Raw genomic sequence first — 23275 nt, forward strand, 5'->3', positions numbered from 1 at the left:
GTTTAGCTATTATGAATTATGCTCCTGTAAACATGTGTATGCATGTTTCATTAGTATGATGTCTTTAGCTCTTTGGTGAGAATACCTACAAAGGAAGTAGCTGGATGGAATGGAATTTCTAATTTTAGATGTTTGAAGACTCTCCATGCTGATTCCCATAGTGATGGCACTAGTTTACACTCCCACCTTTTCCCTGCAGGCTTGCCAGCATTTGTGATCTGATTTCTTGGTGATAGTATTTTTTTCTGGAATAAAATGGAATCTACTATTTTATTCGTCTGCTTTCTGTTGTGTGTTCTGGACATTTCATGCATTTTTGAACAGTGATCAATATCCATTGATAGCAGACAGCATTGGGTTTTCTATGGAAATATAAAATTTCCCTTTAAAATCAATACATTAAGATAAAAATCAGCGTGCTTATACATTGATAAAGATAATAAAAGTGATGTATACGGAAAATGCAGTGGTAGCCACAGCACCTGGAAGCAGGAGCCTCATGGGCAGTGTTCAGGAAGTGCTGGCTGGTAACTTGGACCGGACAGTTTAAGGAGAATCCATGGCATCTGGCCTGCAACTGCAGGGGCCCAGCGCCCTGCCAGGGCTGCCCATCTACATCACCGGGAGTGCCCCCCTCTCACAGCTGTGCGGCCTTGACATCAGTGCCTTGAGTTGCGAATCTAGCCAAACAGGGATGGGTAGTCAGATCTGTTTCTTAGCTTAGTTCTGGGGCAAACTGACTGAAGGGCAAGGTGAAGGGAATGGAGGACACAGCTTAACACAATTGACTGCCTGCAGCCGGTCACTTTCAGCCTGAGGAGCGAGGAAGCGCTGAACCCTCCTGGCTCCCTTCAGATCCACTCAGGGTTGTTGCTCATGTGCGCCCTCCCTAGGCCTGGCTTTCCTCCCATGCAGTGTTTGGGGAGCACTTTCCTCAGAGGAGAATATTTGCATAGGTTCTTTCTCTTACTAAATATCCCAGTCAACTTTCAAGTTAGAAACACATTGCCCTTAACCCATTTGACAAAACCATAGGTTAGCACTTTATGCATTTGCAAATTGCATCAAATCAAGCCCTTGAAAAGTACATTCCGTGGGGACAGAGTGCCTTTGTCACCAGTTTACCACGTAACCCCAGGGCACTGCCAAGTGCCTGTAGTGCAACATTTGGAATGCATCAGCAGCCCAAAACATGACAAATGATTTTGTAAAAGCCATGCTGCAAGTAAAATGGGATTTTAAAAATGCATTTGAACATGTTTTTCTTTGGTTGGATCAGCCATATGTAAGCTTCACCTATGGCAACAGTTTTCATCGGAAGCTTATTATAGCTTAATAAAAGGCTGTGTGGGTGGTACCGGAGCCTCGTGCAGAGCTGCAAGAACATCGGGACTCTGGCTTTTGTCTTCTTGCTTTGCTGATGTGAAATGGGTTCAGTTTTACCTGGATCAGGCCGATTTACCATCACTGCAGGACACAAGCTAGGTTTCGAAGCTGCCCAAGCAGAAGGTGTTGTTTAGAGAGGACCTGGGAGGGGACCTGTGAGAGTGAGTGTGAGAGCTGGTGATGAGGATGGTGCCCATTGCCCACTATTGCTGAGAGCTGAGTGAAATGCCAGGTGTAAAATTCTTTGCATGGCCCTTGCCCTGGAGCTGACTCCATCCATGGTTGACATTATTGTGACTGTTGCTTTCCCCCGCTTCCAGGGCCTGTGCAGTGTTTGATTCTGGGTACGCATGTCACAGTTTGCTGTCTGGCCTGTTTAACTGCCGTTCCTCAGGACACACTGGCCTTTCCTCTGGAGCACAAAGCTTCTTCTGGCCTTGGTGTTGTCTCATCTGTTAGTTGACCCTGCTGCCAGCCTCAGTCCTGGCTCTACCTGTGGCAGCTTGCTGTGGACCTTCAGGTATCCCTGGTATCTCTCCCCAGCCTCCAGGCTGGGGTGTCTGTCTTACTGTGTTTCTTTCACTGCATGTTTCCACACCTGAAATCGTCTTGTTCACTTCCCTGTTTCCTCCTGTTGTCCATTTTCCCCCTGGACTGCAAACACCTTGAAGGCAGGGCTTCTTCTGTCTTATTCGAGGTCTTGTGGCTTCACTTGGCTCTGTGTCGAGCACATAAAGGGCAACTAACTGTTCAGTATCTGCTCAAGGTCAATGTGCAGTTGAGACTCCAAACACAGAGTTTCCTAGGGAGGGATGGGATGCGACACTTTGGAATAAGTGTTAGACTGGGATGGCTGCATATTAGGAAAGCCTGCGATCTGACCTGTCATTGCTCTTTCTCCCCACTGTCCCTTTGCTCCAACCTGCACCACTAGGAAGAAGACAGAGAGTAACATACAGGTGTTTGGAACAGGCTGAAAGGACACCAGAGTCATTTGAGTGGGAAGGTGTCCTTTGAGGTGTGCTTCACATCATAAGCTGGCTGTCATCTTTCTACTCACTCCAAGGTATTAGAGACGGAGATGAACTAATATTTATACAGGTTGTGAGCTGTGTATTATAATAAATATCATGGAGGGAAGTAAAACTATAGTTTCTGTAAAAAAGAATTATTAGAGGAGGCCTACTTTAGATCAGATGATTAAAATAAATGTATGGTCTATAGTTTGTCATGAAGAGTAGACATTTTGATATCCCTTCCACCAGATTGCTCCTCCTCTTGAAGCACCTGGATAATTTGTCTCTTTTGCCTTCCACTGGTGATGTTTGCATCTGTCGTGGGACGCATCTGTCTGGGAAGCGCCCTTGCCTTGCCACCCTCCTGCTGACAAGAGTGCGTGGTGTGTGCCACAGCAGAGCCTGGCATCTGTCCATGAGCACAGGGACATTCTGTGGGGGTGAGCCAGGACTGCAGTGGGGTGACTATGGGTGACACAATCAGCTGTGTATTTCAACGTAGCTAATAGAGGATTTTGAATGTTTCCAAAACAAAGAAATGATAAATATTTAGGGTGATGAACACGCTACCTACCCTGATGTGATCATACACGTTTCATACGTGTACTGAAGTGTCACGCTGCACCCCATAAATATGTACAATTATTGTATCTCAATTACAAATAAAAATAATTTTAGCATTCACATAGATGAGCAATCTTTTGGACATGCTAAAAATCTAAAAGCTCCATTATGATGACCAACAACAAAGTAAACATCTATGTGTGTACTGAAAGTATGTAAGTTTTATGATACATAAATAAAAAAATTTTAAAGGATGATCTTCATAGTCCAAAGAAGATGAAAAATTACTGAATTTTATATGTTAGCTTCAAGTGTGGAATGCATCAGTCTGTTCAGGTTTGGTGTCTGGTTGCTTAGCTATCAAAGGCTTGTCTGGACGTGGCTGTGAGTGGCTCACTTAGGAAAAAGGATGGAGGGTTCCTCAAGGGGGAAGATACTCTGCTGCAGGCTGCCCCAGCTTCCAGTCTGCCGGCTCCCTGCAGAGCTCAGGCCCAACACTGCGATGTCGGTCTCTACGTACGTTCTCCGCTTGCCAGCCTGCCCTATCGAAGCCAGACTTGCCAGCCCCGACAATCGTCAGAGCCAGTTCCTGAAATAAATTTTTCTCTGCTCTTGGTTCTGTTTCTGTGGAGAACCCTGACTGATATGCAGAGGGAAACGAAATATTTCAATGGCTTTGATTTGGTAAACCTTGAAATCATAGAGTATGTTCTGACCTATTTACAGGTATCATGTGGCTTGTGCATGTCAGGGGGCTCATGTTCCACCTGCTCATTTTGGGGAATATTGGGGATCATGCTCGGGGATGGCTCCTGGCTCTGTGTTCCTGTTTCAGCTTTGCACTGCAGAAAGCAAGGGTTCCTTCCTTTCAGTGTTTGCTGTGGTATTCAGGATGCTGGGGAGGGAGTCCAGGCTGACGTTTCTAGGTAGAATTCTCATCAGAGTGGGCACCTCTCACACCAAATAGACTTGGACTTTGTTCTGCCTTGAACCTGAATGAGGAGTCTTTTCTGAATAACTGCTATGTGCCAGAGCCTATATTGTGCCCAGCATTCCTACTGTGTTGGGCTTTGGGGACCTGCTGGACAGTACTCTTAGCGTGCTTATAGTTTTGCTAAGGGAAGGAACGAAGGAGGAGAGCCTATCTTCGTTGTGAAAATAGACAGCAGGAGTTTTACAATGGAATTATAAACAAAGAAGCAAACAGCCTTCAGCCAGCTATCTGGTCAACCTTGAAAGGACCCTGTGACTTCAGGGCCTGGGAGTGATGGGTGGAGACACACCAGGGTTCACGTGCTGGTGTGCATTGCTTGATGGCTCTGGGACTCCCTGCAGTAGGTTACAGAATGGTTTGCAGAGAAAATAATTTAGAGTTCCTGACCTTTTGCAAGTCTTTATTTTCCTAGAATTCCTGTTCCCTCATCTCTAGCCTCCATTTCCTCACAGACTGGGGCAAGGCCTTACCAGATGAAATGCTGCTGGTAAAAGGTTATGTGCTGAGTGCAAAGAGCCATGTTTTATTTGCCAAGAAATGCATCCCGATCTTCATGAAATAATGTTCTGAGGCAAATGCAGCAAAGCCGGGCCAGTGCCACTGTGCTTGCCCATTTCTGAGCATCTGGAGACAGCGTGTTTAAGACAGGTGGTGTCATCAAAGACACGCACTTGGCAGCTGGAGTACATTCCAAAACAATGTGCATCCTTCCTTACTCTTCTGGAATATTACAAAGAGGGCTGCTTGGAAGTACTTCATTAAATATGTCTTTGTTTTTGATACAGGGTCTCACTACGTAGTTCAGGATGGTTTTGAATTCACTATGTAGCCCAGACTGGCCTCAAAATGGAGACAGTTTGCCTGTCTCAGCCTCCCAAGTGCTTTTAAATACCTATTTCCCCCACCTGCTCATTTCCATCACACCCTGTTCATTTCCATTATAGTTCTTTCAAACTGCCCTCAACTCCTCAGAAAACATTTCAGCCTAGACCATTTCCCCAAATCTCTAGATTCTCCTCTGCTGGCTCCAATTCCCCTTATTTTGACTTCTCTGAGGCTGATACCCAGAGGGGAGTGCAGGTCCTCTGGAGTCTTGGGTTTCTGAGACACTTCAGGGTGTGTAGTGGAGCTGGACAGAGCCAGGACTCACCCCCATAAGGTAAGGAAGGACAGAAGTGTTGATTCAATACCGTATTTGTCTTGTCATGTGATTGGCCACTTATTCCTACTGTAGAGAAGATTTGTGCTTCCCCTCCTGTGAAACTTTGAATCTTTAGCTCTGCTGAAATAAACAGACGGTAGACAAATTAACAGGAGAAGAGCTTAGCTTTACTAATAGGCAGGTGAAATAATGAAATAATGGAAACCTTAAGAAAGTTGAAACTCAGAGAAGACCTGAATTGTGAAAGCTTAAATTCCCTCCTCACAGCAGGAAGGGAAGTGCAGAAGGGATAGCTGTAGGCAATTCACAGGATGACAAATGATTTTTGTTCTTGTAATGGGAATCGAACTTAGGACATTGCGCTTGCCAGGTAGGTGCTGTGCCAGTGAGCTAGTCCCTGGCCCAGAAAATGAATTTTTAAGAGCATTTACATGGATCTGGGCACCAGACAGTGGCCTGGGACAGATTCCCTGGGCTGTAGATGCGGTGTTTGATTTTCAGTCTTTCCTTCTGTGATAGGAGTTTAACATGCTTGGGTTAAGGACCTGGCAGTATGAAGGTGAGATGGCAGTTGGGTCTCTTTCTTTAGGTCTAGTTTTTAGGGAGGTGCTGTGGCTGTGTCTAGATGTCCCCCAAAGCTTCACTGGGTCTTAGGTGTGCCTTTTTCAGTCCGGATCTAAGTTGATTCATGTATGATTGACTAATGATGCAATGCTGGGATTAAGGGTGGGTGGTCGATAAATCAGTCCACTGATTGGTTTGGCACCATCCTAATTCCAGTAACCTAGATACGGTATGAAATGGGCAGAAAGATGCTGTGAAGGCCCCTTCCTCGCTTCTTTTGCTGTCCTCACCTGCCATGAACTATTTTTTCTTTGTGATCCCTGCCTTCCATACACCCTGCCTCAGACCCAGCTAACAGTGGACTGAAACCTCTATAAACAGTGAGCTAAATAAACCTTTCCACCTTTAACTTCAGGTGTCGGGTGTATGGTCTCAGCCATGAGAACAGTAATAAAGAAGTAGACAAGGGAACTTTCAGGGAAGCCTTTGCTGCACTTTGGGGGAGAGTAGAGACCATTCTCTTTCCCTAGTCCTGCACAGGTCAAAGTGCTGCACCAAGTCATTTCTGAGCTCCAGCGCAGCAGAGCAGCCTACGGGGATATGGGAACCCACAGTAAGGGCCTCCAGCCCCACGTGGAGAGGTCCAATGGGGCGTTGGAGTTGGGACTTGGAGGTTGAGGACCAGAGCATCAGTGTGGTAGCACACTGGGAATTAGGGATGGAGAAACAGTCCTGGGTGTCTGGAACATCGGAGACTTGTGGGGAGGAGACAGAATACCACCGGATGGGTGATCTTGAGCTCTATGTGGCATAAGCTAGCTCGACCCAGCAACTCTCCTTTTCTTTACTGCAGATGCCTCCTCGGGGCTGCTAGGTGCTTTGCTACATGGTCAGGAATGTGGGTCACACTTCTCCCCAACCGGAAAAGCCTCAGCTTTATGTTGGCAGGGTCTTCTGTTTGTGGAAAGGTTGGTTTCTTTAATTTTTCAATCTGATCCCTTTGGGTTGCAAGAGATGGCAACCTAGATTGAAGCAGTGTGCGGAAGAGTCTGGGTGGCACAGCTGAGCTTGGTGGGTGGGACAAAGGCAGATGTGACATCCCCTTCAGTCTAGAAGATGGGGAGTGTAGTGTCCCAGCAGGGCTGCCCACGTTCCCCTGGCTGGCTGTCTCTTCCTCTCCCCACTCCTGACCTGCTCCTCAAGTTGTCGTTTTTGTGTTGTGTTTAGACAGACTCATTCCCCTGTATATTCCTGCAGGGCCTGTCCCCCACCGAGGCAAGGCAGGCACCACCCTGAATCTCTAGCCGGAAGGGCGGACACACTTACTGACTGCTCCTGACTGCTCCAGACTGGAATGGGAAGTGCCCAGTGTCCCCAAACCTCTTGATTGAAAGCCAGGGGAAGATGGGTCCCCAGGACAGAGCCTGAGGCCTGCTCCCATCAGTGCAAATGGACCTTGAAGCTAGTTAAAGAACAGATGCCCAAAACATATACAGCTTCCTTTTCATGTCCTGTAACCACCCTCGAAGCAATGAGCAAAGTGCCTAGCGCTAGAAATAACGAACACAGCAATGACCAGGGCTGTGTGGAGGCTGGAGGGCTGGGTGACAGGAGTATGTGTACAGACGCTGCAGATTTGCAACAGTGTCTATCCTCCTGCTGTTTTTTTCTTTTCCTCAGTGTCTTCTTTGCTAAGGAGGCTTAAGCAAAAAGAGAACTAATTGTATTACTTGCCTGTAAAAATGTTTAAAAGACGTTTTATCACACAATTAGATGGGAAACCACCTAGAAGGCCAGTGCTCCTCCTCCAGACCTGCCAGCAGACGGGAAGCCCAACATGCTGCTTTGATTTAGGCTTCAGCCAGCAAGGCCTGTGCGCTTCACCTACGAAGGAGGAGTGTGTTAATTCAGGACAGATGGCGCTTGAGGCCCGCTGCCTGTGAAGACTGGTGGTTCTGGGCTCCAGGGTCAGGCAGGAGGTGAGACAGATTTGCTTCTACGTGGGATGGGTTGAAATGCAAAGATACTGTGCCTTAGGAGAGAAGCTACAGAATTACTTTGGGCAGGTAGATGTTATTGTCATTCATGGTTATCTTAGCAACCTTTTCATAGCAGCCATTTACCTAGCCCTTTCTGATCCATCTATCATTTTATCTTCCCAATAACTATATGCAACAAAGTCTGTTTATCTCCATTTCTGCGGATACCAAGTCAAGATCACAAAGCAACACTTTAATGACTGATGCTTGAGTGTTTGTGTTCATTCCTTTGACTCAAAATCCAGGACCGGTCCTACTGTTCTGTAATCACCTGTCCAGTGGGCCCCATCAGTTATTAAGCCATTGTGTTTCTTTATATGTGGGTCAGGGTAGGTTTTATAACTGAATCGCCATGCTCCAGGACCAGCTCCCTGTCTATCCTCGAGTTCCCAGCCCTCCTCCTTGCCACCTGAACCCAGTATTTCCTCCCCAGAATACCTCACAGAGTGTCCAGCGAGGGAGGAAGGAAAATGTCAAAGATTCTACTTGGTTTTATTTTTAAGGAACTCAACTTCATTAATCTTTGACATCTTTATAAAATAATTGAAGATCTATAGAAAGACGCAAAAAATAGTACTGAGAATGTCTGTGAACCTTCTCCAGGCCTTTCCTACAGCTAAAATCTTGCAAAATTGTCACACAGGGATCAAAGCAAAGGAAGCACCATGAATGCAAAACTACAGAGCTTGCTCCAAACCAGCCACTTTCCACTAAATCCTCTTTCTGTCCTGGATTCTTTCTAGGGCCTCATGCTGCATTTGTCTCCTGTCCTTACAGTTCTTCCTCTCATCTGTGGCACTTCCGCGTCTTTGTCTGTGATGACTTTGACACGTCTGAAGAGGCTGCTCAGTGATTGTGGGACCTGGTTTTGTGACTGGGTTTGCAGAGTTGAGCTGCACCCTTCCTTTCTGAGGGGAAGGCCACAGGAGCAGCCCTCCAGCCTTTTTGGGTCAGCATACGCGGAGCCATGTAGTGTGGACAGACTTTGCCATTGGTGACGCCCATTTCAATCACTGGTTTCAAATTTGCTTTACAGAGGGGCCTCCGGTATAGAAGTACTCTTCTGCTTTGTACTTAAAATGTGTGGCTCCTGGGGAAGCATCGTGCTGTTTTCCTCATGATTCCTCATTATTAATTAATAATAAACTAAAATTTTATATTTTATGTTTTATAACTCAGCTGTGGTGTTATGTGTGCTCATATGTCAAATATATATTTTCTATTTGCTCTTACTGTTTCTCCTTATATTGTGTTCATCTCTTTTACCCATTTACCATAATAATTCATGAGCAATTTAATAAACAGTTTTAAATTCATAAAAATCATTTTGCCAGAAGCATGTCATTGACTGTGGGATTGACAGGAAGAGATAAATGAGCAGGGCTCCAGCGTTGCTTTGCAGAGCCTCTGGAGTCAGCCGGACCTCACCTGCCTCACTCGAGACAGTGCTGTACCCTAAGTACTTCCTCACCACTTTGAACTCCTGGGTAATCACCTGCATGCTGCAGTGGCTGTGGTGATTGCTCTTCGCATAATAGATGGCACATCAACCAATGTTCTCATGCCCGATGTGTCCCTAACTTGACAGCACTCCAGAGTCACCTGGGCAGCTGAAAAAGTTCCTGGTGATTGGGTCTCACCTTCAGGGATTGAGAGATAACGGGTGTGGAGACTGCCCCAAAGGTCTAGGGAGACTTTTAAAAGGTTTCCATATTCTATTGCATAGCCAAAGTTGGGGATCTCACGGCTGGAAACTAGTCTGTGGCCTGAGTTGTAAATGTTTTTTATTTTGTACATAAAAATCTATGTATTTATTATGTACTGTTAACCAGAGAACTTTTGTTTGGTGTCTTCTAAACTTAAGCAAATATTCGCATTCAGAGATACACCACATACGTAGACAGCCAAAGATTGCTTTACAGGGTAAATGACCCTAACTTGAAAATCCAAAACCCAGTATACACCAAAATCCAAAACTTGTAAAGCACTGATAGGATACCACCAGGTGACAATTCTATACCATGAACTTTATTTCATGCCCATGATTACTAAAAATGTATGAAATTACCTTCAGGCTCTATGCCTCAAGTGCAGGTGAAACCTAAATGAAGGCCAGCCTGGGTCCCATCCCTAGGATATCCTGTTACATAGACAGATCTTCTGGTGTCCCCCAAATAGTCTGAAATCATACTTCTGGTCCCCAGCATTTTGAAGAAGAGATATTCAACTTGTATTACTCCTTTTTGCTTATGAGGATGGGGCAATTTTTTAAAATTTCCTAGTGCCTTTTCTTCTTTCATCTATGAAATAGATATGTTAGTATCTGCTTTCTGTCACTATGCAAGCTTAAAAATTAAACTTCGTACTCTTTGTGTATCTCATGAAATCATTTTGGAGAATGATTGGGCGATACCATAGCGAGCTAGATTTGAGTCTCCTGCCCCCTGCGAAGATCTTCAGGCTCTTTGACAGAGTTCTGATTTGGGCTAATGAGCACTGAGGGTTGGTTTTGAGAAGTCCTGGAGCCACCTTGGTGATGGCTCTCCATGGCCAGTATTAATGAAAGACCTGAAAAGATAGAAAGCTCTTCCTCTCCCTGGGCGCAGATGGCTTTTGCTGTAGCTAATGTAATATGCTGTTGGTTTTTTTTTTTTTTTTTTTTAACTAGCTGTTGTGTTTGATTTTTCCTCTTATTTTATTTAACATCTGTTTTGGACTTTGCTTCACACACACACCTGATACCATGGTTGAATCACTTGTGTGACAGCCTAGGGCTTTGCTCACAAATGCCATATCCCCAAATGAAAATTAGAATGAAGTTAAGTCACCGAGCAAGTGAGAGATAAAGCCAGAACTAGAACTGAGTTGTTCTGCCATTGTCCACAGTTCTTTTTATGTTCTGAAATTCTTCATTTATTACAAATAATAGCTGCTATTTGCCAGACATTTACTGTATACCAGATAGTGTTGTATAGTTTATAGGTGCTATAATTCTCACAGTTTAATCCTCAGAGGTATATTGAGGTTGAAATAAGTGTTCATTTTAAAGATGAGGGAACCATAATAGTAATTTAGTAAAGACTTACCTTGTCCCCAGCACTGTTCAAATAGTCTTGTTTGAATTTGTTGCCCATTAGCTTATTTGTTTAGAAGGGAAGTGTCATAGTGTCATACACTATGCCTAGTGTCATACAACCTGTGAACTCAGAGCTGAGCATTAAATCCAAGCTAGTTTGATGTCAAGGCTTGATTTACCTGAGCATTGCATTGGGTTATTTTGCCAGAAGCTGATGTTTGGTCAGCTCCATGACACTTAGATGCAGAAATCAGGACAGGATTTCATCTCACACCAGGCTTGGTGAGCCAAATTCCACAGCACAGGACACAGAGGGACTGCAGAGGCCCTGGCAACTGGTGGCTCTGATTTGGTGTGTCTCTGTATCCCTGTGATGCAGTGACTACAAAGGAGGGGGAGCCCTGTGTTCTGTGAGGTTAGATTTGTGAGTAGAGAACAGTCTTCTGTTAATATGTGTGCTGAGGTACACAAAGGCTTCTATTGGTTTTACACTAGAGTGTGTCCAGTGAAATTAGTGTGGGTCCGGTTGCCCTTGCACTTCTTCAGGAACTGACGGCTCTGCAGAAAGCCAGTTAGGTGCCTTCTTGCTCATCATTTGCAGGAATGCTGTTATTTCTGAGGGTGCTGCAGGGAGGGTTTTGTAAATGCTGTCCCAGGTCTCTAGTTTAATCTGGTATGTTCAGTGCTGGAGTCTTTACTCATTTGCCTTTAGAATACCCACATTTCTGCAGCCTTGCAAAGCCCCAGTTCTTCCTCTGTGCCATCCTAAGAAATCCTTCTACAGAACAAGTGCCTGCCTCTGTTACAGATAGTCCTGCTTGAGTCAATCTCTTCTGGCCACTGAACTGCCACAAACTGAGCTTCTGTCTATTGCGATTTGGATCTGAAGTATCTCGGTGCCCAAGGCAGCAGCACTCACAGATAACACTTCCCCCTGCCTCACCAAGGCTTTCTGAGCATTCTGGTGGGGGCCTGGCGGGCAGCATCAGGCAGCACCAGGTTCTGTGTGTCCTGGGAAGTGATGAGAAAGGTGGTGGGTTCTAGTCAGGCATCAACAGATTTCTGCTCTTTTTTCTTATAGAAATCTGTGGTTGAGGCCGTGCTCAGTAGAGCCCCTGTATGAGGATTCACATCCTCTGAGCTTGTGCAGCATCCTACTCTGGCCAGCATCTGCAGACTCTGGGTTTGGAGGGAGGAGAAGTTTAACACACACACGATGAGCAGTAATTGAGCTCTCACTGAGGAACAAATCTGACATTTGCGCACATACATCAGGGTGAGATCAGCACTGAGAAGATGAAGTTAAAAAAAAAATTAAAGGGCAGGGCAGAGCTGTGCTCTTTTTTTATAACTGGTGATCATTTGCTTTTCCAGTGCCTTCCAGAGAGGCCGAGAGGCCGAGAGCAGGAACAGAAAGTCGCGAGACACAGAGCCCATGTGGCAAGTAGGGATTATTGCAGATCAGCCCACAGGTGACATGTGCTGTTCAAATTAAAACCAAGATGGGATGCCATTTGGCCTATTAAACCGGCAAAAGGTTTTGGAGAGAGGAAGGGCTCTGTTTATTCTGAGTTGCCAGTGATCGTAACACTCAGGCTCTGAGGTGTGGGGCAGTATACACTTCCATATGCCGTGCTTTCGAATGCACAGTTCTGGTTCAGAACTTCTGCTAAGACATTAGCAAGAGGGTATACAATGTGTATGCCTCTGGCTGCAGTAATATCGGTTTGAGGAACACTTGTTAAGGAAATAATCTAAACAAAGAAAGAAAAGGCTGTATCACTCAGCCATTTATAACAATATTTTTTCATTACTGCAAATTGGGAACAATATAGCTATCTAGCAATAAAATTCTGAAACATTCTAGCAATAGGTGATTGGAATATTAATGTACTGAAATAACATAGCCCCTAAGAGTGACGCAGAGATCTTTATGACATGAGGAAAGCTCTTGCTTTATTGAAAATGAATGCTTCCATTTAGTTCTGTATATTAAAAAATAATGTGGAAAGAAACCAGAAAGAAATATAGCAAAACATTAGTGATGCTTGCGTCTGAGTAGTGGAATTTTCTCTCCCTCCCTCTTTTATTTTAATTTTCTCTGTATGCTTGGCTTGTTTAATTCTGCTCTGTTCAGAAATTTCCCAACCAATTAATACTCATTAGATGCCAATTATATATCAGCTCTGGTTTGTTATAGCTCTGTATTTCTTAGAAGTACTTTTGTTTCTATTTGTTCATAAATGGATTCCAGTAGCGAGAGCTGTCACAGTTGATGAGGACTTATGTATCCCCCGTGCTTTCTCCACAGCGAATGTGCTGTCTGTCTCTGTGAGTTCTCCATCACTCTGTTTCTGCCCTTACTTCATAGTCTCATGAACACTACTGACCCATGCTGCCTGGAACGTGGCTTTCAGGAATGGTGCTAGCTTTGCCATGAAAATGCCAAAGAAGTCTCTATCCAGTGGCTGTTAGCCATGCAAACATGAAGGAGAATGCCCTTAGGAAAGTGGTCAGCGAAAAAGCATTAAAATCAGCAGGCAGTAAGAATGAGGGCCTCTGACATTAGGAGGCATCGTAAACATCACCATACCTGGATCAGTCAGCCAGCAATTGTGAAGAGGAGTGGGCACTGAGTGCCAGGAAATGTGGGTGGGGAAGTGACACGATTTCAGAAGACAGGATACTCATAGTGGTGTTGCCAGCGTACTGATGCAGACCTTTGTCTCCATAAATCCTAGGCTGCACCGGCCTGGTGTGATTGGTTTAGTCAGCCCTTTTATTTCCAGGATTGCATGGTCTCCAACATGGCTCACACACTTACACAAACTCAAGTGCATGTGCGTGCACACCAATGTGCTAAAATTGGCTGTTTCCATGACTTTACTATTGGAGGTGCATTTACTTTTAAAATGATGGAGGGAAGGAAGGATGGAAGGGAAGAAGGAATGAAGGAAGGATGGAAGGAAGAGGTCAGAAGGGAAGAGAAAAGGAAAAAAGTGCTTTTCCAAGGAAGAGCTCCAAGTCGTAGAAGCTCCTTCCTCTCTTGCTCCCTGCCCATCTTGCCAGGTGTTCTTAGTTAAGGGCACCCTGCAGCAGAGGTGAGAATGTGATGGCCACAAAGAAGATGAGAAAGTATCAGACCCGATCCACTGTAGGCTCTGGCCTGTTGTAACACACAGGAAGTATGTGCCAGAGGCACAAGCAGACCCTGAAGATGGCACAAAAAAGCCAAGTGAAATTGGTCATTCTTGCCTGCAGCTGTCCAGCTTTGAAGAAATCCGACATAGAGTGTTATGTTGTGTTGGCCTAAATGTGTCAATCACTACAGAGGCGACAATAAGGGGTTAGTCACAGCACGAGAGAAAGACTGCAGAGCACACACTCTGGCCATCACTGATAGCACTGGAAGCATGCCAAGACAGGCTGGGGAAAAGGAAGCAGTGCAAAAGTTTTCTCAAACATAACTTGCAAGAACTTGCTAGAGAAGAGTTTTTCCAGTGAGAGCTGTATGTTAGCTGGACCTCAGGTGGTTGTGTCAGACCTGCTGGGCAAGTGTCATTCTGATACCAGGCTAAGTGAATTCATGATTTTAGTGCTGTGGATGCCGTCTGGGTGGGGCCTGGTAGGATAGAAGGTAAATCTCTGGGTCACACATGACTGGTCACCTGGGCTGTGGGCTTTGCTCTAATTGTAGATAACACTCAGTTGTTTGGGGCTCACTTTCCTCACTCGTAATGTTAGGAGTTAGGGAAGTATGAGCCATCTACAGATCTCCTGAACTTTCCAAGGCCAGGAGCTATTATGGGTGGGATACAGCATTTCTCCAAAAGAGCTCGTTGTTTTGAAGACTCGGTTATTGATGGGCTTTAAAAAAACGATCAGATCATTATCCATGGATCGATGCAGTAATGAGATCACAATTTGTTGGCATTGTGATGAAAATGAAAGGTGGGAGCCTATTGGTCCGGCATGACCTTGGGGACTGTATTTTGCCCAGTGTCCTTTTCTCTGACTCCTGATTGCCACAAAGTAAGCCATTTTCATCCACCACACCCTCCTGCACAATGTTTCAGCCTCTCCACAGCCCTAAAAACAGTGCAGCAGTTTCAACTGAACTAGGAGCCAAAGAATCTTCCCTTCTTTAAATTGTGTTTTCTCTGCTATTTGGTCCCCACTATGCAAACAAACTGACACAGTAGCCCAGCCTTATCATGCTGGTGTCCCTTGGCTAGCATGCTTCTGCCACAGAAGTATGAGGTGAGATGTCCACAGCCTGGGACTGGTTCCCTGAACAAGAGCAGTCACCTTGCAGGAGTCCTCTTCAAGTGTAAGAGGGTTTGAGCCTCACACATATTCGAGGTCAAAATACAAGTATTTATTAGACTGACTGTTAGGTATCAAGTACTATTCCTGGACTTGATTAATCCATGCACACGAGCTGTAGCTGTAACGCTGTCCTTATCTTAAGGAGTTCCAGAGAGATGTGGAAGTTGTGGAAGGTCGCAGAGCCGAGTGTATGGTCTTGATTCAGCTGGCCCTAAGAAGCATTCATTACCATCCAGGTCCTTTCTTGTTTTTTCCATGTCCTTGCTAATCTACTTTACTGCCACAATCAAGGGAACTCACAAAACACCCCAAGCTTCTGTTAACTCAGATCGATAATGACAGAATAGTAGCTTGAGGTAATGATATCCGTGCCGCTGTGTATGCTGGCGCCATGGAGATTTTTCTGCAGAATGGAGTCACTGCTAATGTGAACAAGTTGGGGGTTTCGTGTTGGTCCCCAGTACAGCACAGCAGGTTGGGCTCACTGCCTGCTGCCCCTGCCACACGGCACCTGCTGGGCAGCTTGCTGTCTACCCTGTTTAACTTGCCTCCCGAGAACCATAAGTCTTTTGGATAATGCGGAAATGGGCCAGTCAGTTCCTGACTGCTTATAATGCAACTGTCAAGAACACAGAATTGAAAGCACTACAGATGCTCCCCGCTTTGAAAGTAACTGAGTACTGTGTCTGAAATTAAAATGTGTCAAACATCCTCAGGTACACACTGTGCAAAAGGGTTCTCATATGTACAAAAGGCTTAACCAAAAAGTCCCTCAAATGATGCGCTCATTTACATTGTGATTTTTTTTTTTATAAACTTGATGGAAATGTAGCTGACACACCCAGGGTGACCCTGCTGTGTTCCAAGGCCCCTGGTCAAGGATGATGGCAGTGTTGTAGTGGCAGCAGTGTGCTTAGATGCTAGCACTGTTTAATAGTTTTGGAGTCTGAGAAGCTTGGGTTCAAACCCTGGTCCTTGTAAGTGCTAGCTAGACATGTTTGGGGCTATTTGCACAACTTCTTTGGGCCTCAATTTCTTTTTCTGTAAAATGACATTGTCTGAGAATAAAATCTTGTGTGTGTATACCATATGTATTTTTATATTATCATCTGTGTCACTTAAACATGGTATTTGGCACATTAAAATCACTTGCATTTAGTATAACAACAAGTTTTATCTGCGTGGTAATCGCCAAGAAATGCTCTTGAAACTTCCTCTCATTGATGACTTGATCACTTTTATATTTCTTGAGCAGCTCATGATATCCAAGAGGCCAGTGCCCTAAGATAGGTGGCATTTTCTCCTGGAAGTAGCTGCCTAAGTTTGAAAGAAAGGAATTACTCTGAGCCATTGCCTGGTAACAGTGACTGTGATGGTACCCGGAATTCATGCCTGCCTGAGTGTGTGGTGTGGATCTGTGCAGAGCTTGGGCTCAGGTGCCTCCAGAGACAAAGATGATCCCTCCTGATGTGAGCCCGCTGCCCTCCCAGCTCTCAGCACGGGCTCCCATAGCCCACGCAGGAAAGGTGGGTGCTGAGTGCTGTTACTTGCAAGGGAGGCTCAGTGGGGAATCTCCTTTCTCTCCTGCCTTGCACTCCTTACCCTCTGTTACCATCACCCCAGACCTTTCTTCCCCTGCACCGACAGTAGAAGTAGACAGAGCTGCTTCTTTCCCTGCCTTTTGTGGGAGACCTGATGACCCCACTTGGCGTTGCCCAGGGGTATGCCCTGCTCTCTCCTGTGTTCCTTATCTGCATCTTTTGATTTTGAGTTTGGGGGCACACAGGGTAGAGTGCATTGTTGGCCTTCCTGTTAGCATCCAGGGTGCTGGGCCACGAGAGCCCTTCCCTTCTCCTCCCTTTCTCCCCAGCTTGTAGGATGCAGCTGTGGTGACAAGACAAGCCATCTCTGATCTGTGGGTTGAGGTGACACTATACAGAGTGACGTGCTCTGGAAAGGTGAGTTGGTTCCTGGAGACCAGGCAGTCTCTACCTTGCCCCATCTTGCAGACCATAGCAAGCAGAAACACTCCCTTTCAAAGCCACTATACCTTTGGTTCCTGGATAACTGATGATCTAGGATTGTGTACACACACACACACACACACATACATGCATGCACTTACACATATGCACACATGCACACATGCACTGTCATTTCCTTTTGACTAAAGATTCTAGCTGAATCGCTGACTTACACAATCAAAAGTTGCTTTTGACCCCTTCTGTGAGCATCTGGGAACACTGTATATGGCTTGATTACTAATGCACCATAAAAGACTGCAAACATGTACAAGAATAAAAGAAAGGGATCATGAAATGGATGGAGAGGAAAAGGGATGGAAAGGGGAGGAAAGAGGAATGATGTGGGCATGTACCACCTTCCCCACGGGAATGTAAGCATTATGTTCTACACACATGTACTAATGAAAAAGGAGAGAGGCAGGATTTGGAGTTAGAGAAATGCAGATTTGAGTTCTGGCCCTGCAGCTTATTAGCTGTGTGACCTTGAGGAAATTAATGAACTTCAGGAAGCTTGGTTTCCTCATCTGTAAAATGGAATGGTAATGCTTGTGTCATGGTTTATGTCAGTGGCCCCCAAGGCTCATGCAATTATAGATTCAACCAAGTCTAGCATTTGTGATTGGTTCATTGTCTAGTTCTCAGATTGGTGGTGTGAGTGCTATATCTGCCTAGGGGTGGAGCCAGCATATGATGTAAAGACAGGAAGAAGGTGAGTCTGGCTCTTTTGCTTTCATTTTTGCTGTTTTCAGTGGCCCTGAAGGGCTGCCCTGCCATGCCAGGCTGCCTTGGAGCCAAATGAATATGGACTGAAACCTCTAAGAACTGTAAGAAATGAACTTTTCTTTTCTTAACTTTGGGCATCAGGTATTTTGTCTCAGTGATGAGTGAAAAGTAACTAAGACAGCCTGCCTGACGGAATTTTCAGGATGTCTTTGATAAGGGCTTAGCCAATGACTTTACCTCTGAGAATGCTCAGTAAAGGAGTAGCTGCAGGAACTGGATGGGCCACCTAACCCATGGATATGGAGACAGTCTCCAAAAGACAAGGCTTTTGTTGCTGGGTTTGGTTGTAATCATGATAACCAAGAGTTGTTTGGCGGTGGCAACGGGGAAGGAATCACCCAGGAACAGGTGTGTGGCAATTCCACAAGGACCTTCCCTCTGTTCTTCCTACTCTAGCCAATATTTCTTCACACAGAGCTCAGCATGATGCCAATTCAGTGAGCTGTGAGTGCCTTCATCCTTCTTCTTGTTGTGCCCAAAGTATAGCTTGTTTTTTGTGTGTCTTTTTTTGGTACCGGGGATCAAACTCATGACCACATGCTTGCAAGGGAGGCACTTATGTTGCTGAGCTAAATCCCCGGCCCATATAGCTTGTTTTAAAACCCAACATTAGTTGATTTTCATTTCATTGATTTTCCAAGTCTTAATTGTTTGCATTGGTTAAATATTTTTATTTTTAGAAAGAAACCCTTCTGTCCAGCGCTTTCCCCAGTGTTTCCTAGGCATAGCGTGGACAACTTTTATGACAGTGGTATTCTGGGATCTTGGTCAGTGCAGGGGCAGTGATAAATACCTCCTGCAGACAGATGATTTTTAGGCTAATGTGTCCATCTCATGTTTACAGAAAGCCAGGGACTCTAGGGATTTGGCCATAAATTCTGAAATTAGACTATCTAGGGTCACAGCTAAGCTCTATACCTAGTGTGTGAAATAAGCAAGTTTTGTTTTGTTTTTAGCTATCTGGGCCTCAGTTTCTCTATATCTAAAAGATGGGATTGGTGTAAAAATAAAATAACTTATCGTCATGTACCCCATTATTTTCACCAGTATTTATTCCCCCCCCCCCTTTAGAAGAGCCTGTGTGTGGGGCCTTTGCCTGTGGATCTCAGGTATATTGTTTTCATGGGCTTTGCCTGCTGAGCTGAGGATGGGTATACCTCACTTCTTGGCATGGTTTATCTTTCCCTGTCCTCGACATGACCCTGGCCACGTTCCTGACAGAGCTGCCCCATCAGCCTGCATTCTGCAGCGAAGGCCAGGGGCTGAAAAGCCATGGGGATGTGTAGCTCCTGAGCCTTGGGCTTTGTGATTGAAAGCAGAGAGCGTGTTGTGATGGTGTGACCTGCCCCGTTCTTGTATACTTAATAATACTTATGCAGTTCCTACATGGGTTAAATACAAAATCTTTAACTTGGTGCCTTGCACACAATAAGTGTTCAACTGATGTAAGCTTTTATAATTATCTGACGTTCTCTTCATCTTACTTTTTTCAGGTGCTGGCCCCAATTGCTGGCTGATTTTTAAGGTTCTTCTTACTCTTTGACTATCAGCACATTGAGACATAGAAATGCCGTTGGCTTTGGCCAATTTGCCCAGTAGTTCAAGGATAAAGCAACTTAAAGTCTATAAAGAAAGTTGCATTTAGAAAAAAGCAGATATATCAGTGATTTTGATCAGCAATCAAAGCTACTCCTCTGAGGACCGAACCTCATTCACTGCCTGCTATTGTTGAATCTGGAAGCTAAAAATAGATTTAAATTTAAAGTGTAATGTTTTGTGACTTGTAAAAATTATGTGAAATTCAGGCTACAGTGTCCTTAAATGTTCATTCAAACACAATCATATCTCTGTTCCTATTTTGTCTTTGCTTCTTTCTTGCTGCAGAGAAAGGGCTGAATAGTTGGCTACAGAAATCCTGGGGCCTAAGAATTGAAAGTACCTTCTACCTGGAGCTTGGGAAATGAAAACTAGGGTTTGACATAGGAACACCACCAAATTAACTTATTTCCTTCGCCAGCTGCTTTTACTTCTTAGGCTTAATTTCCTGATGTGTCATGTCCTAGGATTTTAAGGACCTGAAGGAACTGTATGTTGAACTATGTATGTGTATATGCAGTATATTGGAAAGGATGCAAGTTTGTGATATGTTGCTTATTGAGAAACCTCATCTCTCACAGAACATAACTTTTTGAGACAATTTTTGGCTTTAATATCTTCTTGGAAAAAATACTAAATGCATTTATATATACATATGTATATTACACATACTATATCAGTAAATATATTGTAGAACTATGGGCAATAAAGTCTTAAAAGAGAAGTGACCTGGGTGGTGGAATTGTAGATGATTTTCATGTCATATAGACTTGTTCTTTTAGATTAAGGATTTTTATTTCTAGTTTCATGCATCGAGCATATAATTAGAGAAGGTATTTGAAAGGAAAAAAAGAGTAGAAACGTAATATAAAGATAGAAGGAGCAGAAATAAATCAGTTTGTGCCTTTTGAGCCCCAGTCCTGTGTGGTGATGAGGAGGGAGAAGATTCCCTGCCACGATGTCCCTGTGTGTCTGGTTCTGATGCTCTATAGGCCGCCTAGAAGCCGTGCATCGGGCTGGCATCAGCTGTGTGCTGTGGAGATTGTGCCCAGGACCTGTGGCTTCGCAGGTCCCAGAGCTTCCCCAATGCTGTGTGGCCTGTGGTGAGCCAAGGGCATATCAGCTCCACCTTGTCCACTGTTTGTGGCCAGATCTGCTTCTTAAGAGCATCCAATCTGGGACTCTTTACCAGGCCTGCAGGGCCCTGCAGCCTGTGGCTTTGGACATCAGGCTTCTGTCCATGGAAGCTGTGCAGGAGAGCTGCAAAGGTGTGATAGCAGGGTGTATGAAAGCTGACTCCCCTCCAGGGCATGTGCCCAATCTTGGGGAAGAGAGTCACGTTGCTTGGCCCAGGATTTGTCACTCCATGCCCGTAGCTCCTTACTCTGTGTGGAGCCACCCTTTGCATGACAGGGCTGTTTTGAAGCCCTAAGAGGTGTGTGGCTTGCACACTCGTTCCTCTGTTCTCCAGAGCCCGAGCAGACCAGATGCCCTGCAGAAGGCACCCCAGCAGTTGTCCTTGGAGAAGCACACTGTGTCCAGCTTCACACTATACCACTGAGTGGACAGCCTAGGTGTAAATGCAGCAGTCAGAAACCAACAAAAAGGAAATCAAGGAGACTGTGTGTCATTGAGCCCCATTAGAGTAAAGCCAGTTTGCCACAGTGAATCCTCAACTCACACTGTGCTGTTGTTCCCTAGGTGAAAGATGGACCAGGCTGTAGCTCTTAGAGATGGTTGGACACTCCAGGCAGTCAGGTGTGGCTGGGAGCCAGCTCTGGGCCACTCACATTTGCTGAGTACCCTTGCACGTGGTCCCTGGTCTTGAAAAGCTTTGGTTTCCTCATCAGTAAGAGGAAAATGGAACAGTACTGGCTGGGTGGCATTGGGACAATAAATGGTGATAGCTCAGTAGAGCTTGTGGGGTGCAGCGATGCTCAGGAGTTTAACTCATACTTCCTTTGGCACATTTAGCCCTCAAAACAATAGCAGAGTGCCTGCTTGTGTTTGCTCTCCTTAGAAACTAGAATGCCCAAGGTGAATTTAGGAACAACACGTGTCTTCTTTTAAAAATCTCTGTTTACTAGTGAAATCTTCCTCAAATCCAAAAATCACTCTTTTTTCTCCTATTTCATCAAGGGAATAGTAATAAGAATGATAGCAACAAATACTCAAATTAGGCTTTGCACTAGTAATTGTGTTCATCTCACCCCACTCACCCTATGGAAATGGATTACTGTCCCCATTTTGTATATTAGGAAGCTGAAATCCCTTGGGAAGTTTGAGTAACTTCCCAAAGGCTTTGCAGCTAATCGGTGGTAGCATTGGGATTGAAACCCGGGCCATCTGGTGCTAACCCCCTGGCAGTAGCCACTGTGTCAGTTTTCTAGGTAGCAATCCTTCTGACATAGTCACTAGCTTGCTGCTTAGGAACCAGCATCGATAGCTGAGCACATTCAAAGCAAGGTTCCAGTCCGGCTGTGGCAGGAAATGAGTCATGCCTATTCCTTGAATGCTTACTTTCTTTTTTTTTTTTTTTTTTGAGTTTTTTTTTTTTTTTTTTATTTAAGAGGAAAAAGAGAAAAACACAAAACAAAACAAAGCAGTGTAAGGTTACACATAATACATAACTACAAAAAAAAAACATAACAGTAAGAAATCACCTGTTAATAGATTACATAATATCATCTTGGAAATAGTTGCTCAAATCACAGTATCAAAGAATACAAAGTAGACATTCAAACGGAGAGACTGCAAACAGCTGTGTTCAATGATCCAAAAACATTAATATAGTCAGCTATTTAACATCCCTAAACACACTTGTTATATCCGTTAGAGCTCTTTTTTTTTCCCCTCCCTCTCTTTTTTATAACAAAATTTATACATTTTGGATTTTATTACTCCTCAGTTCTCATTACTGTCTTGGGGGGGAGAGAATAAAGTCAAATATGGCAAAACAAAGCTGTAAGTCCAAACCAAGGATAGACATAGCACATGATGTAGAACAGAGTACAAGGTCATCAACAATGGTTATCAACATTGTCTCTTGTTTCCTTAAAAGGAATTGTCCATCTCATTAGATATTATAAAGCCGGACAAAACAGTGGAGAACAAGACCAATAAAACTTAGGCATTGTGAACATTACAGGACTTCCAAAGCAGACAATAGTCAAACCAGAATGGGCATCTTTGTGAATCTTATTGCCTTCAAATTAGTTGCCTATACCCTCAAACTTGATACTATCGCACAGAATGGAACAGAGTCTAATCAGTCAAAACAAGATCTTGGGAGTATTACAGGACTTCAAAACAAGTTAATAGGAGATCAAAAAGAGTTACTACTATATATCCTAATTTTTTAAGTTTTTCCCTTAATTAAAATAAACATAAGAAATAGCTAAATAATTTTTTTTTAAAGAATAGTAGTTACCATAGTGTCTGTCTTTTTCCTTAAAATATTTGGATAAAACTCCATATACTATAGCTTCAAATATTTCCATATCAAAAAGCCCAGAGTAAAGCCTTTCTAATTAATAAGTGAAAATTTTATAAGGCTTCAAGGCCACATAATGGGGAATCATGATTATCACATATTTTTATATATTTGAATCATTACTTACATTAGGGAAACTATTCGGTATTCATACATGCGAGATTGATTTATTTCACTTATGAGTATGGTCTCAAGCTGCGCCCATTTATTGATAAATATCTCAATGCGATCCTTCTTTATAGCTGAATA

At 44.3% G+C, this 23275-nt stretch overlaps 1 protein-coding gene and 1 long non-coding RNA gene across 2 annotated transcripts in view; both read left to right on the top strand.

Annotated features, from left to right (window-relative positions):
• Prickle2 (prickle planar cell polarity protein 2) overlaps window positions 1-23275 on the top strand; it is a 301419-nt gene that overhangs the window by 66567 nt on the left and 211577 nt on the right. The window lies entirely within an intron of this gene.
• Window positions 412-22057, top strand: LOC134477857 (uncharacterized). The gene is made up of 4 exons (XR_010050101.1): window positions 412-6654; window positions 7460-7665; window positions 8469-17978; window positions 19431-22057. It is a non-coding gene; the product is annotated as an uncharacterized LOC134477857 (long non-coding RNA).

The sequence above is a fragment of the Cavia porcellus genome, unplaced genomic scaffold, assembly GCF_034190915.1.
Source record: "Cavia porcellus strain 051 isolate PalLab524CR breed Dunkin Hartley unplaced genomic scaffold, mCavPor4.1 scaffold_10, whole genome shotgun sequence".
Classification (NCBI taxonomy): Eukaryota; Metazoa; Chordata; class Mammalia; order Rodentia; family Caviidae; genus Cavia; species Cavia porcellus.